The sequence below is a fragment of the Oncorhynchus keta genome, chromosome 19 (genome assembly GCF_023373465.1).
Source record: "Oncorhynchus keta strain PuntledgeMale-10-30-2019 chromosome 19, Oket_V2, whole genome shotgun sequence".
NCBI classification, from domain to species: domain Eukaryota; kingdom Metazoa; phylum Chordata; class Actinopteri; order Salmoniformes; family Salmonidae; genus Oncorhynchus; species Oncorhynchus keta.
Window position 1 is genome coordinate 53,317,900 of NC_068439.1, and position 18,123 is coordinate 53,336,022.

The 18,123-nt window shown below is 42.1% G+C and overlaps 1 pseudogene; it reads right to left on the reverse strand.

The window, feature by feature from the left end:
• Positions 1-1,531: 1,531 nt before the first annotated feature.
• On the reverse strand, positions 1,532-2,303 carry LOC118397782 (ankyrin repeat domain-containing protein 9-like; annotated as a pseudogene).
• Positions 2,304-18,123: the final 15,820 nt, after the last annotated feature.

The window sequence follows — 18,123 nt, forward strand, 5'->3', positions numbered from 1 at the left end:
TGAGTACACGTCCTGGAATGTTGCTCACATTGGCTACGGAGAGCATTATCACACGGTCGTCTGGAACAGCTGGTGCTCTCATGCATGCTTCAGTGTTGCTTGCCTCGAAGACAGCACAAAAGGCATTTAGCTTGTCTGGTAGGTGAGGTTTCCCTTTGTAGTTCGTAGCAGTTTTCAAGCCCTGCCACATCCTACGAGCGTCAGAGCCGGTGTAGTAGGATTTGAATCTTAGTACTGTATTGACGCTTTGCCTGTTTGATGGTTTGTCTGACGGCATAGCGTGATTTCTTATAAGCGTTCGGATTAGTGTCCCGCTCATTGAAAGCGGCAGCTCTTGCCTTTAGCTCGGTGCGTATGTTACTTGTAATCCATGGCTTCTGGTTGGGATATGCACGTACGGTCACTGTAGGGACGACGTCGTCGATGCACTTATTGATGAAGCCGGTGACTGAGGTGGTATACTCCGCAATGCCATTGGATGAATCCTGAAACATATTCCAGTCTGTGCTAGCAAAACAGTCCTGTAGTGTAGCATTAATGTCATCTGACCACTTCTGTATTGAGCCAGTCACTGGTACTTCCTGCTTTCGTTTTAGCTTGTAAGCAGGAATCAAGAGGATATAATTATGGTCAGATTTGCCCTATGGAGGGCGAGGGAGAGCTTTGTGTTCATCTCTGTGTGTGGAGTAAAGGTGGTCTAGAGTTTTTTCCCTCTGGTTGCACATGTGACATGCTGGTAGAAATGAGGTGAAATGGATTTAAGTTTGCCTGCATTAAAGTCCCCTGCCAATAGGAGCGTCGCTTCTTGATGAGCATTTCCTTGTTTACTTATGGCTTTATACAGCTCGTTGAGTGGGTTCTTAGTGCCAGCATTGGATTGTTGTGGTAAATAGATGTCCACGAATAATATAGATGAGAACTCTCTTGGTATGTAGTGTGGTCTACAACTTATCATGAGGCTACCTCATGCAAGCAATACCTTGAGACTTCTTTAAGTTACCCAACCCCTCTTCCCAATCTGCTTATCAGTGGGCTAAACACCAGGCTTTTATCATTTGTAAGGAAGGAATAAGCCAGAAGAGAAGAAACAATGATGCGAGTTTCAATTTATTTGTTTATCAAGTTTTCTTTTCTATTGATAATGAGGAAAGCCATCACTGGAGAAGCATAATGGAATTGTTATTACCATTTGAAATATGTTTAAAAGTTCCGAGATCAAAATTCCTATTAAGATATTATACATATTGAGGTAATCATTAAACAGATAACAAATCATACATTTTCTATAGGCTACAAAAGTGTAAAATTCAGCACTGCGATGAAAATGTTGTTATCCTGTATTTAGTCTCCAATCTGAGACAGTTGCATACAACTTTACATAAAAAGGTTTTAAGAAAAATAAAATGATTTACCAAATATATCTTCCATTTTATTTGAAACTTGAATCACAGATATGATCATAATTAGCACCCATTCATTTCATACAGGGGTTTGCATTTATAAGATCATACATAGGACCTACAGGCTCATCACACAGATATCTTGATCAGTCATGCTAAAACATTCATATGGGTCAATAAATAAATAATGCAGACAGATTTAAAACACGTTCAAAGCACGTTAAGCTGTCCAAGCAGTTGGCAGGGTAGTGGTTTCAAGGAGGAAGGTATGGGAAGCTCATCCAGGCTGTCAGGGAAATGCTCTGGGGGAAGCTGCCTCAGATATTTTTGCATAGCGATGACAAACAATGGAGCTGGCTTCTGTCCAACAAGATATTTTAATTTGCGCTCACCAAGGACTTTGGACCAACAAACAAATCTTGGGTATAAACATTAACAGGTTGTCAAGACACAGATTTTTGGCCCCAATGTTCACTTTGGAGTCCCACAGCTGTCCCAAAATTACATCCAGTGGTGTCACACCGTTGTGATCCTCTGCCAGTGGTGAGGCTCCATTTCCCAATAACAGAATGAATGCTTCGGAGCGCAGGAGCTCACAGGCCAGATGTAGTGGGGTCTTACCATTCTTCATGTGAAAACATCCGCCTCGGTTCATATATGACTGCAGACTAGGTTAGTCGATGTGCTTCTTGCAGTATGAGACCCAGTATGTCCCGTCTGTCATTCCCGACAGCCATCACTAAATCGTGGCCGATGATCGACAACAACAAAAGCGCTTCATCAGTGTAGTGACTGAGCAAGTATTGATAGGCTTGGTGGTCATGTACGATAATGTATAGCAATGCCTCTTGAGGGAGATTAGGATCTCTTGCTCACATCCTCCTCCCAGTAAAAAGTCTCCATTGTCCACATCCTGTGAAGAAATGGACTCAGAGCTCAAACGCCTTCTCTTATACACAGAAGTCAGATGGCTAGATCGCTTGCCAGAGCGTTTGAGTTAAGAGAGCCGCTGCAGAGATTTCTTTAGGAAAAGAAGTCACCACTATCAGCACATTTCAATGACAAGGAATGGGTCGCAAAACTCGCTTACCGTTGCGACATATTCAACCTGCTCAATGAACTCAATCTGTCACTTCAGGGGAGAATGACAGCTGTCTTTAAGTTGGCAGATAAAGTGGCTGCATTCAAAGCCAAACTGGAACTGTGGGGACGGCGAGTGGACAGGGGCATATTTGACATGTTCCAAACATTAGCAGGGATTTTGGGAGATACCGGGCCCGTCTTTATCCCAGCTGGTGCACGACCACCTAGCTTCGCTGTCAACAGAGTTCGAGCGTTACTTCCCAACCGCCAAAGACCCACGAAGTGCGAAGGAATGGATCCGCGACCCATTTGTGAATATCCCAGGTGAATCGTCCATGTCTGTGCAGGAAGATCAACTCCTTGATGTTGTAAATGACGGTGGCCTTAAAAGTATGTTTAAAACTTAATCTCTGCCGACCTGGATTAAAATCAAGGCTGAATATCCTGCACTGAAAACATTGCTTCCATTGCCAACATCCTATCTCTGCGAAGCAGGGTTTTCCGCAATGACGGCAATAAAAACAAAATTAGAGTAGACTGGACATAAGGAACATGTCACTGTCTCCCATCACCCCTAGATGGGACTGTCTTGTTGCCGGGAAACAAGCTCAGGGCTCCCATTGATTCAGTGACATGGTGAGTTGCAATGTTTTTATTATATGGTCATTAGAGAAAAATATGCCCTTTATGTTTTTATAATATCATCACGTTAGACCTACTTAAACTAAAATGTTATGAAAAAGCAGCTATACTAAACTTATAGGCCTAATCGATATTGTAGTGTCGTGACCCCCCCAATTGTGCTCTGAATTAAATCGCTACAGTGTAGCTGCTGATGTAGTAGACCCAATTTTACACTGGAGGGAATCTCAAGACATTCAAGAGTGCCTTCCTGCAGAGTCACCTCCCTCCAAGCATTGCAGTGTAAACAGAATTGTCTCATTGAGCCAAATGCTCAACAGTAAAACATTTAATAGAAGAGATATTTTCCTTGTATCCCATCTGTTTTATTGAGATTTTGCCAGAATATTTTTTAACAGCCTGTCAACAATTTTGAAATTTTAGCAGTTCCGTGAAGAAAAGGAATCTCAACTGTGTTTTTTTTCTTGGCTGCTCAGAGGGAGCTATCATCTAGAGCAAGGGATCTTAAACTTTTCAGCCTGGGACCCAAATGAGAAATTCTGTGTTTTCCTGGGCCCCAAGCTTAGGAAAATATGCAACTATATGTAAATATCAGTACATTTCATTAACCTTATGCCTTAAACAAATGCAATATAGACAAAAAAACAAAAAACAATTAAAATAAATATCTATTAATGTTTATTTTCCCCCGTTTAAAAACACTCTTACACATCTGTCTAGGTTGGAACTGTTGCTCTTAAAATACAATAAATCATTTTCATTCCGAACTGGAATAAAGTGATTGATCACATCACACAGATGAATAACAGAACACACACACAGGCTTTTTCATAGTGCAACCCTAAGTAACAGTACAGATGAAAAATGATCAGGCCTACTGTACATCTTACTGTATAAATTATTATTGAAAGAAAGTCTAGGTTGGAACTGTTGCTGTTGAATTACAATACATATTTTTTGGATTCTGAACTGGAATAAACTGATTGATCACATCACACAGATTTAGACCAGAACACACACACACACACACACACACACACACACACACACACACACACACACACACACACACACACACACACACACACACACACACACACACACACACACACACACACACACACACACACACACACACACACACACACACACACACACACACACAGTCCTAATGAGAGGTGTGTGGCTGGTTAAAGTTTTCACCTAGCATGTCTATTCTGGGCTCAGTTTCTGACAGTACAACACATAGGTCATACTTAGCATTGGCACGGTTTCAGAGTTGATAACCCTGACTCGCATAGGTATGTGGTGCCAAACTGGATCAGAACATCTACAGCTTCCTCAGTCAGCCAGGAGACCACTTCCTGCTGTAGACGAGCAACCCAGAACTGTGTGAGTGTGTTTGCCTCAAAAAGCATCTTGCTTAAATGATTTTATTCCAGTTCAGAATAAAAATGATAACTTGTATTTTAAAAACAACAGTTCCAACCTAGACTAGTTTTCAACAGTCATTTCTACAGTAAGGTGTACAGTAGGCCTGATCTTAAAAAAAATAAACTTCATCTGTGCTGTTTCTAAGGGTTGCACTAAGCTAGGTAGTTTGCTTTGGTTAATGTTAGCTATTATCTGTGTATAAGGCCAAGGGATTGTTTGAAAGAGAAATTCACATCTACTACTATGAGAGTTAGTACGCCCTTATTTCTGCTCATCATCACCCGTTATAAAATGACAACAATGCCCTGCTAGCTGACTTACTTTCCCACTGTTGAAGCACTGTTTCCTGAAGCCCTGTTCTGAAAGAACTCCCTGGGTTTACCATCATCCTGTGGATGTTTGGCCAGGATGTGTCGTTTTATTAATTTGTTCATTTTGAAGGACTCATTATTAAGCACTTCCCCGCACAAAACACATTGTGGGCGCTCCTCGTTTTTTCTCAAAGTTTGTATGAAAGAGAGAGAAACTCATCGCTGTATTTGCGTTTCATGACAACTGAGTTCAGTCAGAACTTGTGGCTAGCATGAATCCATTTGATGACAGCAGTGAGTGATGGCGAGTTGAAATGACAAGTCAATGTGTGTCGCAGAGTGATCTTCAAGAAAACTGCAGAAAAAATATCCGGTAAAGCGCGAAGCACACGGACATCTGCTGCTAAGCAGAGAGCGCACCGAACAGAGAGCGCAGTTGCACTTGGCCAAATCAATTCCAGTAATTCATGAAATAATTATCAAGTTACTCTGATAGGTCGCGACCCACGTTGATACCCATACTTTTTAAAAATAAAAAGCTACGGTTATGCAAGCAAGCAGCAGGGAATTATCAATGTTTTCAGTCGCAATTGAGCTTTTACTAAATATAATCCTTCCATGATACTGATAAAATGAAACGTGGTTTGTTCTAATGCAACTTCAAGATGCTAGCGTAAGAGTTATCTAACTATGGTTCAGCAAATTGTCTGCATTCAGCTAACAGCTAGCATCTGCTAAATGACTTAAATGTAATGTCTAGCACGTCCCGTTGTTATTGTGAGGACGCAGAAATTATTTTGATTAGTTGGTTAGCTAACGTTTCCTACCTGTGTATTGTAGCTATATTATGCAATTAATGACACTGTATAATAAGGTTACTGAACTTCTATATTCATATATTGATCATGAAGCATGTTGTTAGTTAGCTAGCTGTGTATTGTCTGCTAATGTAATGTGTACGGACACGAAAATAAACCCAGTCTGCACATGCTTGTGAATTGTTTGGTTGCATTATTCAGGAGTGTACAAGTTGGTTGCATTGTTGAATAATTTGTAGCTATGCTTTAATGTGTAATACAAGTGGCTATTGTGATATTTACGTTAAATATTGCTTCGGAATAGAGGTTGACGCACTGGAGTGATGTGATGTGTCCCATCTTGTATTTTTTTTCCCAGCACTGTCTCGATCCCGCAACAGTTATATAAATAACCCCATACATTTCCTGTCCTGTTACGAAAGATCATTACTGTCCTGTGCTCCTTTTAACACCCTGAAATCAGAAATAACTTATTCCGTTAGCTGCGCGTCTGTCTGCCCCACCTCCCTGCAATCTGCTGCCTGTGAGTTTCCATAGCAACACATTTATTTTGGGCTGTGTGAGACGAGAGGAGAGCGAGAGAGAACTGTCAGCTGTTAGCTAGCTACTTTTTGTTGCCTGCTCATCTGATAAATGCCTATTATCATTTTTAAAATAGTGATTGAAGAATGTGTGTTACACAATTAGAAATTAGGGTTCTTCAAGGGTTCTTTGGTAAGGTTGATGGTTCTTTTTGGAACCATAATGACTCAAATAACTGGGCTCATTAGCATATTTTGGGGCGTGGTTTGCGCACACCTCTTTTTGTGCAACTATGAGTGACATTCCATTTGAGCTAATCTGTTGTGTTTCGCTCTTAGTTAAATATGAATATGGCCAGTTACAGTGTATTGTGGAAGATTCGCTTGTGTTATTTGAGAACAGTTGACTAAATTAGTGGTTCTCAATTCTCACCTCAGGGACCCCCTGCTATTCTAGAGCTAGTACACCTGATTCAATTTGACTATGAACACAAAAATAACACATATGGAATTTAAAAAATATAATATGGCTAACCAGAATAATAAATACCATGTTGGTTGTTAAAAATTATACACTGCTCAAAAAAAAATTAAGGGAACACTTAAACAACACAATGTAACTCCAAGTCAATCACACTTCTGTGAAATCAAACGGTCCACTGAGGAAGCAACACTGATTGACAATAAATTTACATGCTGTTGTGCAAATGGAATAGACAACAGGTGGAAATTATAGGCAATTAGCAAGACACCCCCAATAAAGGAGTGGTTCTGCAGGTGGTGACCACAGACCACTTCTCAGTTCCTATGCTTCCTTGCTGATGTTTTGGTCACTTTTGAATGCTGGCGGTGCTTTCACACTAGTGGTAGCATGAGACGGAGTCTACAACCCACACAAGTGGCTCAAGTAGTGCAGCTCATCCAGGATGGGACATCAATGCGAGCTGTGGCAAGAACGTTTCCTGTGTCTGTCAGCGTAGTGTCCAGAGCATAGAGGCGCTACCAGGAGACAGGCCAGTACATCAGGAGACGTGGAGGAGGCCGTAGGAGGGCAACAACCCAGCAGCAGGACCGCTACCTCCGCCTTTGTGCAAGGAGGAGCAGGAGGAGCACTGCCAGAGCCCTGCAAAATTACCTCCAGCAGGCCACAAATGTGCATGTGTCTGCTCAAATGGTCAGAAACAGACTCCATGAAGGTGGTATGAGGGCCCGATGTCCACAGGTGGGGTTTGTGCTTACAGCCCAACACCGTGCAGGACGTTTGGCATTTGCCAGAGAACACCAAGATTGGCAAATTCGCCACTGGCACCCTGTGCTCTTCACAGATGAAAGCAGGTTCACACTGAGCACATGTGACAGACGTGACAGAGTCTGGAGACCCCGTGGAGAACGTTCTGCTGCCTGCAACATCCTCCAGCATGACCGGTTTGGCCCTGGGTTCCTCCTAATGCAAGACAATGCTAGACCTCATGTGGCTGGAGTGTGTCAGCAGTTCCTGCAAGAGGAAGGCATTGATGCTATGGACTGGCCCGCCTGTTCCCCAGACCTGAATCCAATTGAGCACATCTGGGACATCATGTCTCGCTCCATCCTCCAGGAGTTGGCGGATGCTTTCGTTCAGGTCTGGGAGGAGATCCCTCAGGAGACCATCCGCCACCTCATCAGGAGCATGCCCAGGCATTGTAGGGAGGTCATACAGGCACGTGGAGGCCACACACACTACTGAGCCTCATTTGGACTTGTTTTAAGGACATTACATCAAAGTTGGATCAGCCTGTAGTGTGGTTTTTCACTTTAAGTTTGAGTGTGACTCCAAATCCAGACCTCCATGGGTTGATAAATTTGATTTCCATTGATCATTTTTGTGTGATTTTGTTGTCACCACATTCAACTATGTAAAGAAAAAAGTATTTAATAAGAATATTTCATTCATTCAGATCTAGGATGTGTTATTTTAGTGTTCCCTTTATTTTTTTGAACAGTGTATACAATCTCTGCCTTGGTGTCCGCCATTGCCCAGATTGCTGATTTATACGGTTACCACAGTTTCCCTGTGGGTGTGAGCCTTTGGCTGCCATGGTGCGTCCATGAGGCGGCACGGGAATGCGCATTATCAAGTCACAGCAGGTGCCCTGTTGTTTTGGACTTGCTGTTCCTTGAACGAGTTCGGACTTTTCAGGCTCGCAAAGTAAGTATTGTTCTTGGAACTGTGGGGTCTATGGACTTTGGCAGCATTTTGTCCGGGTTACCACAGTTTGCCTGTAGGTTTGAGACTTGGGCTGCTATGACAGCGCTCGTGTACAGTTTTTAGGTTACTGCAGGTTCCCTGTGGGTTTGAGCCTCGGGCTGCCGTAGTTCATCGACTCTGGTTGATGCTATGCAGTGTGCGTGTGCGCTTTACCAAGTCACTACATGTGTTCTGTGGTTTTGGACTTGCTGTTCCTTGTACAAGTTCTGCCATTTCAGACTTGGAAGGTAAGTATTGTTCTTGGAACCATGGGGTCTATGGACGTGGGCTGCAGTGGGGGTTTTGCTGAAGATCGGTACTGAATTGAGGAAATGGATGCAAGCCCAGAAATTATAGGCAGAAAGGATGTGGCTTCAGAGGGTGGACTCGGCATCCATTATCTCATTGTGCGTGAAAGGATTGGTCGTTGACTCCCATGCTATGTTATACCTCATTCCCTCCTTCGGGGAACAGTATATAGCTCTTGTAATAGCCTATGAGTAGGCTACTCAAAAGGCAGAGACCCTCAAATTCAGCTAATTATATCAAAAAGCCACAATGATCATTTACAAAGTCTTGAAATATCGAAAGGAGTACAAGGAAAAATGTTGACATAATAAATATGAATGTTAAAATATTAGTGGTGGGCTTCAATTGCCTATCGATAGTTTGATTGATATGATATCAATATTGTTTAATATCGATATAAGCAAAGCATTGTGATACCGGTTTACCCTTCCTGTCACTATTATTGTAAAAATACATTACAGGCTCTCAACTTCAGGACTTAATCTACTGCGTTTATTTTCGGCAAACTTAACATAAGATTCAACAACTGAGACATAAGCTAAACAAGTTCCACAGACATGTGACTAACATAAATGGAATAATGTGTCCCTGAACAAAGGGGGGGGTCAAAATCAAAATTAACAGTCAGTATTTGGTGGGGCCACCAGTTGCATTAAGTACTGCAGTGCATCTCCTCCTCATGGACTGCACCAGATATGTCAGTTCTTGCTGTGAGATGTTACCCCACACTTCCAAGGCACCAGCAAGTTTCCGGACATTTCTGGGGGGAATGGCCCTCGCCCTCACCCTCCGATCCAACAGATCCCAGACGTGCTCAATGGGATTGAGATCCGGGCTCTTCAATGGCCATGGCAGAACACTGACATTCCTGTCTTGCAGGAAATCACGCACAGAACGAGCAGTATGGCTGGTGGCATTGTCATGCTGGAGGGTCATGTCAGGATGAGCCTGCAGGAAGGGTACCACATGAGGGAGGAGGATGTCTTCCCTGTAACGCACAGCGTTGAGACTGCCTGCAATGACAACAAGCTCAGTCCTATGATGCTGTGACACACTGCCCCAGACCATGACGGACCCTCCACCTCCAAATCGATCCCACTCCAGAGTACAGGCCTCGGTGTAACGCTCATTCCTTCGACGATAAATGCGAATCCGACCATCACCCCAGGTGAGACAAAACCGCGACTTGTCAGTGAAGAGCACTTTTTGCCAGTCCTGTCTGGTCCAGCGACGGTGGGTTTGTGCCCATAGGCAACATTGTTGCTGGTGATGTCTGGTGAGGACCTGCCTTACAACAGACCTACAAGCCCTCAGTCCAGCCTGTCTCATCCTTTTGCGGACAGTCAGCCCTGATGGATGGATTTTGCGTTCCTGGTGTAACTCGGGCAGTTATTGTTGCAATCCTGTACCTGTCCCACAGGTGTGATGTTCAGATGTACCGATCCTGTGCAGGTGTTGTTAGACGTGGTCTGCCACTGCAAGGACAATCAGCTGTCTGTCCTGTCTCCCTGTAGCACTGTCTTAGGCATCTCAAAGTATGGACATTGCAATTTATTGCCCTGGCCACATCTGCCGTCCTCATGCCTCCTTGCAGCATGTCTAAGGCACGTTCACGCAGATGAGCAGGGACCCTGGGCATCTTTCTTTTAGTGTTTTTCACAGTCAGTAGAAAGGCCTCTTTAGTGCCCTACGTTTTCATAACTGTGACCTTAATTGCCTACCGTATGTAAGCTGTTAGTGTCTTAACGACCGTTCCACAGGTGCATGTTCATTAATTGTTTATGCTTCATTGAACAAGCACGGGAAACAGTGTTTCTACTAATTATCTTTGAAAGACAGGGTCCTGAAAAAGTTCATATGCTCGCTGAGTTCATATGCTTCTTTCTTGCATACAGTACCTCCTTTGGCAAAAGCAATACAACATGTAATTCAACATAAGACCACTGGATGATGTCCTTAGCAAAGCTATAATGACCGAATTAGCCGAATCAGTCTATATGTTTTGTAGGCTATATGTCTCTGAATAAAACCGGCATAATAACATGGTAATAGGTGGTGGGCACCAATATTGATAGTTCAATTTGATATCAATATGAGCAAGGCATGTCCTTCTAGTTGCCTCCCAGAACATTCACACCTGTCCCAATCAGCAATCAGTTGTCTAGACTTTACAGACCTGTGGAAGTGAACATTCACACAGTTACAATGCTTGTTTTGAAATAAAACTGATGTGTCAATGTTGTATCAAAGAATGTAGCGGATATTGATATATAGATGAATTGTCAAGACAAAGCATAAATACATATAACATGGGGAAAAAAAGTCACTACAGTAATAAAATATAGCAAGAACATTTTCAGTAAGACCGGAAAGCATTCCCTAATGTTCTTCCCGTTGGGACACTATTAGTGAACTGACAGATGCAGAAATTGTTCACACTCCCCTCAGACAGTTCAAAAGGGAACAAAATAGGCAATCCTAGTCATAACAACAAAATTATAAGCAACAACATAGCAAAACAAAAAGGAATTTATAGGAGTGGAGACATGAGAAGCTCGGTTGACCCCAACATATCCTTTCTGTATGTCAATATTGTTTACAATATTCCTGAGTCCTGTGCAGAAAACAAACAAACACTTTAGTACTTGTTTATGGCTACAAGCAAGAGTTCAATTGACCCAAAATATCAAGGCAAGGTATATCACCAGTTGCCTTGACATGAGAAGAATTAGCCGTCAGTTATAGTTATATTGCCATCTAGTGGGACAGCAAATATGTGCCCTGTGGCATATTAAATCATTCCCGAACCAGCATCTCTTAAAAAATTTGAGGCCACTGAGATAGCACATGAATTCACTCCTTCACAGTATTGTTCTATGGTTTGAAATACAGTATTATTCAACAGCTGTCTCCAGTCATCTGTTTGTGCTAGTCACTGGGATGAGTGACCTTTACCTACTCCTTTAACATTTGACACCGGACCCCCCAAATTGTGTCTTGTTGTGGTTCCCAGTCTGGCTATCATATGGGAACACAGCTATTAGCTATCACTCACTCCACAAATATCTGGTGCAGAGAGAGTTGTTGTGTTCTTCCCAGTGTTCTGGCTAGCTACTGTAGGTTGATGGTCATAAGAGTGACCAACCATTTTTCATCATATGCCCTGAAATGTCCCTGGCTTTTTATAAATGTGTTACATTTCTGATACATTCTTGATGCCCTATGCGAAGTGGGTAGGCTACAGCAGTCATGTACACAGAAGGCATATCCTGATTTTATCCAGTGGAACATAAACCTGGGACATGGATTTTTTTTTACCCAGAAGCAACCACTTTGTTGACCAGTCCAAAATGTGATTGAATGACACAAAGCGTCCTCAAATGATATATCATGTTTGTATGTTATATGTCCTGTTTGTATGGACCTATTGAAAAGATATTCAACTTGGAGGGGGGCAGTCCCGGTCAAGGTGCTTAATGTAGGTAAGTTCAATGAGCTAATATTAGCGTTAGGGTCACTTTCATCTTTCGGTCATAGACATCGGTCATTATGTTGACTTTTGGTTGTATTTGATCGGCCTCTTTACAACCACCTGTACAGCTACTTTAGAACCACAGGGAGGCACCAGCGTACTATGAATGTAGGTTTTTTTTTTTTTACCCATTATGCCCAACACATTGGGGTCAATCTTTGCATAAATGTACTTTAAAGCTAATTAATTTAAATGAAGCCACCTATCCACTTTTACCTCATCTGTATTCTCCTTGAGTTCACTTTAACTGAAGTTGCAAACGATACAAAATACAGACATAATCAAATATGGAAAACATATAGACTGTGTATTGTGCTCTCTAGAGTTATTTTAAAATAGATCAACCTTTCCATATGCTAAATAAGCCCATAATGGCTGAGTGGAAGGATTCAACCCATGGGTTCTATTGCCCCAGGCGCTCCCCATGGCTCCAGTCCCCATACGCTCCAGCTCAGAATTCATGTTCTAGTCATGGCAACATGGATCCTATCACCATCCAAGGCCATTCCCTAATAGCCTTGGAAGAACAGCCACACATGGACCCAGTAAATAATGCAAACCAGTCATGATGACCCTGATTCTGTGGTGCAGTAAGGACACACTTCTTGAAGGTTCCATGGAGAACAATCTCAAGCACTTCTTCAGTTTTGAGGTAATGACCATGGACAATGCCTTCAGAAAGTGTTCATACTTATTATTACACATTTTGTTGTCTTACAGCCTGAATTAAAAATGTATATATTTTTTGTTAACCATCTACACACAATACCCCATAATGGCAAAGTGAAAAAAGATTTTTAGAGTTTTTTTGCACATTTATTGAAAACGAAATAAAGAAGTGTCTAAGTTACATAAGTATTCACACCACTGAGTCAATACATATTATAATCACCTTTGCCAGTGATTACAGCTGTCTTTCTGGGTAAGTCTCTAAGAGCTTTGCACACCTGGATTGTACAATTTTTGCACATTATTCTTTCTAAAATTCTTCAAGCTCTGTCAAGTTGCTTGCTGATCATTGTTAGACAGCCATTTTCAAGTCTTGCAATATATTTTTAAGCCGATTTAAGTCAAAACTGTAACTAGGCCAAGAACATTCAATGTCGTCTTGATAAACAACTCCAGTGTATATTTAGCCTTGTGCTTTAGGTTATTGTCCTGCTGAAAGGTGAATTTGTCTCCCAGTGTCTGTTGGAAAGCAGACTGAACCAGGTTTTCGTCGAGGATTTTGCCTGTGTTTAGCTCTATTCCATTTCATTTTATCATAAAAAACTTCCTAGTCATGGTGGTGTCAAGCATACCCATAACATGATACAGCCACCACCATGCTTAAAAATATGAAGAGTGGTACTCAGTGATGTGTTGTGTTGGATTTGTCCCCAAATGTAGAAAAAGGCCAGAACTTCAGATTTAGTATTTCTCTATGCAGCTCTAGTTTGTCCCTTTTAGTTAGAATGTCTGACAGCTCATCAATCAATCACCCCTAACATGCTATCCAATCAGAGACATTCTCTTTAGCCTGTCGTTGTAAGTCCGGCATCCAGCCTGTGAGTTTTGGTGTAGACAGGGAATGGACAGTTGTGATTATCCACAGAAATAATAAGAAGACATGTTTCAGCATGTTTAACTGTATTTGTGCGTTCATCTAAAACCAAGTAAGAATAAGTCATGTTTATTACACTGTATGTATGCTGTCAGGGGGGTTATTCTAAAGTTGAAATTGACTATGTATCGTCATTACTAGCAAATGAAGTTACGATAGCTACTTAGCCAGGCTAACTATTTTCTATGCGTCATGCACACAGTGCATTGCAGTTATGTTTATGCTATTATCGTGGTCATAAGATGCAGAGTTGGTTTACATTTACAGCCTGCTGGTAACTGCAGCAGCTCATTAAATATAGCAGGTTTAAGTTACGTTAGTGTGCGCTTTCGCTCTGTCCCACCAGTTTCATGGTCAGTACGCAGTTATTGCGCCTTCCTGGTGTCACGTGTCCTTTCGGACCACTTTATAGTTTAAGGTTTAGCGGTTTATGGTTAGCATACTAGGGCTGTATTGTGTAGCGTTGTATAGACTGCAGCTGTATTCTGCGGCTGGTATTCATGTTCTCATAAACTGCATAATCTTTTAGATGTAATAGGAGCCTATTACATACCACATATCATTTTAAGTCACCATTGTATTCACATCTGTGTCTTGTTTCATTAGGTTACGTTGCCTACGTAGTAAGCTCATCTGATTAAGCCTTTATACTGTATGCATCTTATAGTAATATACACATATTATTGTGTCCTATAATATGTTCCTTTTCTATTCCTTGTAGAACCACATCCTACAGTTGTTATGTAAAGAACCCTAAAGAGTACCAGTGTGTGGTTCATGGTGGTGAGGGGACAAGCCAATTATGAGTGGCATCCATACTGCTCTAGCCGGGCAGCCTTGTAGTGATTCAATATCCAACCCAGCAACCTAGCTTAGCAATCAGAACACCGGTGTAAACCTGCCCTATTTTACAACAAACATAAAGCTTTCCATTCTGGACATAAAGTAATTTTCTTTTACACATTTTTTGCCGTTTTTCTTTAGTGCCTTATTGTAACGGGATTCTTCCGTCGAAGGAGAGGCGGACCAAAACGCAGCGTGGTAAGTGTCCATGGTTTTAATAGGGAAACTCAACATGAATACAACTACAAAACAAGAAACGTGAAAACCCGAAACAGTCCCGTGTGGCACAACCACCCACAAAACAGGCTACCTAAATATGGTTCCCAATCAGAGACCATGACTAACACCTGCCTCTGATTGAGAACCATATCAGGCCAAACATAGAAATAGACAAACTAGACACACAACATAGAATGCCCACCCAGCTCATGTCCTGACCAACACTAAAACAAGGAAAACACACAAGAACTATGGTCAGAACGTGACACCTATTGCTATCATGATGCATGTTTTTGGAATATTTTTACTCAGGCTTCCTTCTTTTCACTCTGTCATTTAGGTTAGTATTGTGGAGTAACCACAATGTTGTTGATCCATCCTCAGTTTTCTCCTATCACAGCCATTATACTCTGTAACTGTTTTAAAGTCACCATTGGTCTCATGGTGAAATCCCTGAGTGGTTTCCTTCCTCTCCAGCAACTGTGTTAGGAAGGACGCTTGTATCTTTGTAGTGACTGGGTGTATTGATACACCATCCAATATGTAATTAATAACCACCATGCTCAAAGGGATATCCATTGTATGCTTTTGTTTCTTATTTTTTATCCACCAATAGGTGGCCTTTGGGAGACATTGGTAAACCTCCCTGGTCTTTGTGGTTGAATCTGTGTTTGAAATGTACTGCTCAACTGAGGGACCTTACAGATAATTGTATGTGTGGTGTACAGAGATGAGGTAGTCATTTAAAAAATCACTATTTTTGCACACAGTGAGTCCATGCAACGTATGTGAATTGTTAAGCAAATGTTTAGTCCTAACATATTTAGGCTGTCAGCGATTGGGTGCAGAGTGAAAGCGGAGTCAGGCGCAGGACACAGGTATGGAGTAATCCAACTGAGTTTACTCAAAGAATAAAGCAAAATTCCAAAATGGAACATATAACAAAACTCTAACACGACCACTTAACGACATAAACAATCACGGACAGAACAGAAATGTATGTCAGATGGTTAAATAGGGAATGTAATGAGGGAATGTAAAACAGGTGTGTATGTAATCAGACAAAACAAAACAAAACAGAAAAATGGATCGGTAGTGACTAGAAAGCCAGTGACGTCGACCGCCGAACACCACCTGAACAAGGAAAAGAGCCGACTTCTGCGGAAGCCGTGACATAGGCTTGCCATAATAAAGGGGTTGAATACCTACAGTATTGACTCAAGACATTTCAGATTTGCATTTTTATTACTTTATTTGTGTAAGGGTTTTCCTGTGGTGAAGGAGAAGCGGACCAAAATGCAGCGTGGTGGTTATTCATGTTCTTTAATCAAGGAACTAGACATGAAATAACTAGCAAAACAATAAATGTGTGAAAACCTAAACAGTCCTATCTGGTGCAAACACAGAGACAGGAACAATCACCCACAAACACACAGTGAAACCCAGGCTACCTAAGTATGATTCTCAATCAGAGACAACTAATGACACCTGCCTCTGATTGAGAACCATACTAGGCCGAAACATAGAAATACCCCAAAACATAGAAAAACAAACAGACTGCCCACCCAACTCACGCCCTGACCATACTAAATAATGACAAAACAAAGGAAATAAAGGTCAGAACGTGACAATTTGTAAAAAATAAATAAATAAATACATTATTCCATTTTGACATTATGAGGTGTTGTGTGTAGGCCAGTGACACAAAATCTCAATTTAATAAATGTTTTATTCAGGTATCACAACAAAACGTAGAAACAGTCAAGGGGTGTGAAAACTTTCTGAAGGCACCCATAGCGGTTGTTTTGGCGGTGTCAGAGGTGGAACTGTGCTAGAGCTGTCCACATGTGGCTCCTGGCATTAGGACATGCCTAATGCGGACAATGCCATTAGCTACACAGAGTCGCATTAAGAGAAATCCCATGCAGTATTGTTTAGAAGTTTGAACACTGGAATGTGAGAGAGCCTAATCTACACCTCGATTAGGTTGACAGAAGCGTCATTATTTCTATATAGCCTACACGTTCTTATTCTGAACTTCTAGCAGGAGTGGGACAGATGTGGCTTCATGACAATGATCAAGAGCAGCTGTTGACTGGTTTGAGAGATCCAATGCAGTTACACCTCCGACACCACCAAAACTTCAGCTATGCGGGTGTCCGCTATCACCGGTTAACACTTGATCTGATTGAAATGAGGCCTAAGTGTCAAACAGGAGCCATTGTATGTGTACTGACAGTACTGCACGCACCGTTACCTTGAAACACAATGTGACTGGCTTCTGCATCTGCAAAAGGTCCTCATTTCTATGCAAAGCCATTGTTTGATTCTTCCACTAATTGATGCTGTGTTGTCTCCTGCTGGTTGGGGAGGCTGCTGTGAGTTCGTGGTTTGTGGTGGAGCTGATGTGGCTGCTCCTCGGGGGAAGATAGCTGAAGCCGAGGGCCCCATATCCTATCCTCTGGATGGATGTGGCGTGAAGGATCCGAGTGGTGGGCAGCCTGCCAATCAAGCTGTGCGACCTCCACATTGAGCCAGCACAATCACTCCTCCCTCTTTCTCACCCGGCACAGAGCGTCTCACACCCTCTGAATATTCTTCCACACACACATTCCTCCACATATTTTTCACATACGCACAAATGAACGTTTGAATGCATGCACGTACACACTCACAACACAGCCCCTCAGTTGGGACTAGGTCTACTGGAGAAAGGCTGGCCACTACACACAGTGTTGTGGTCAACAGGTAGGGATGATTCTGACTAGAGGAACCACACTGTGACCAACAGAAAGAGAAGAAAGAGTGGCATTTCTGGTCGAGTATCTCATGGGGAGTTGGATTGCATGCTGACTGTTGTTGTGTTGTGTGCCGGTGGTGCCACGCAGAGTGAGTGGACTTTGTAATGAAGAGATGCTGCGTTGTTTGATGTGCATTGTGCAAAAGCTCTTTCTGCTTTGTGTTTGTCTTAAGGCTGGAATGTGGTGCAGGGCTGATAAAATGGGAGAATACAAATAAGTCTCCATACTGATGACCTTGGCAATGTGAAGATGCTGGAATACAGTTTCTATTTCTGTCAACATAATCCCCTTGATAATGTCGGTCCATCTCTCTTGTTAAATCAGCTGATCATAAAGTACAGGGCACAGTAAGACTTTTTGGTTTACAGTTGGACAGATCT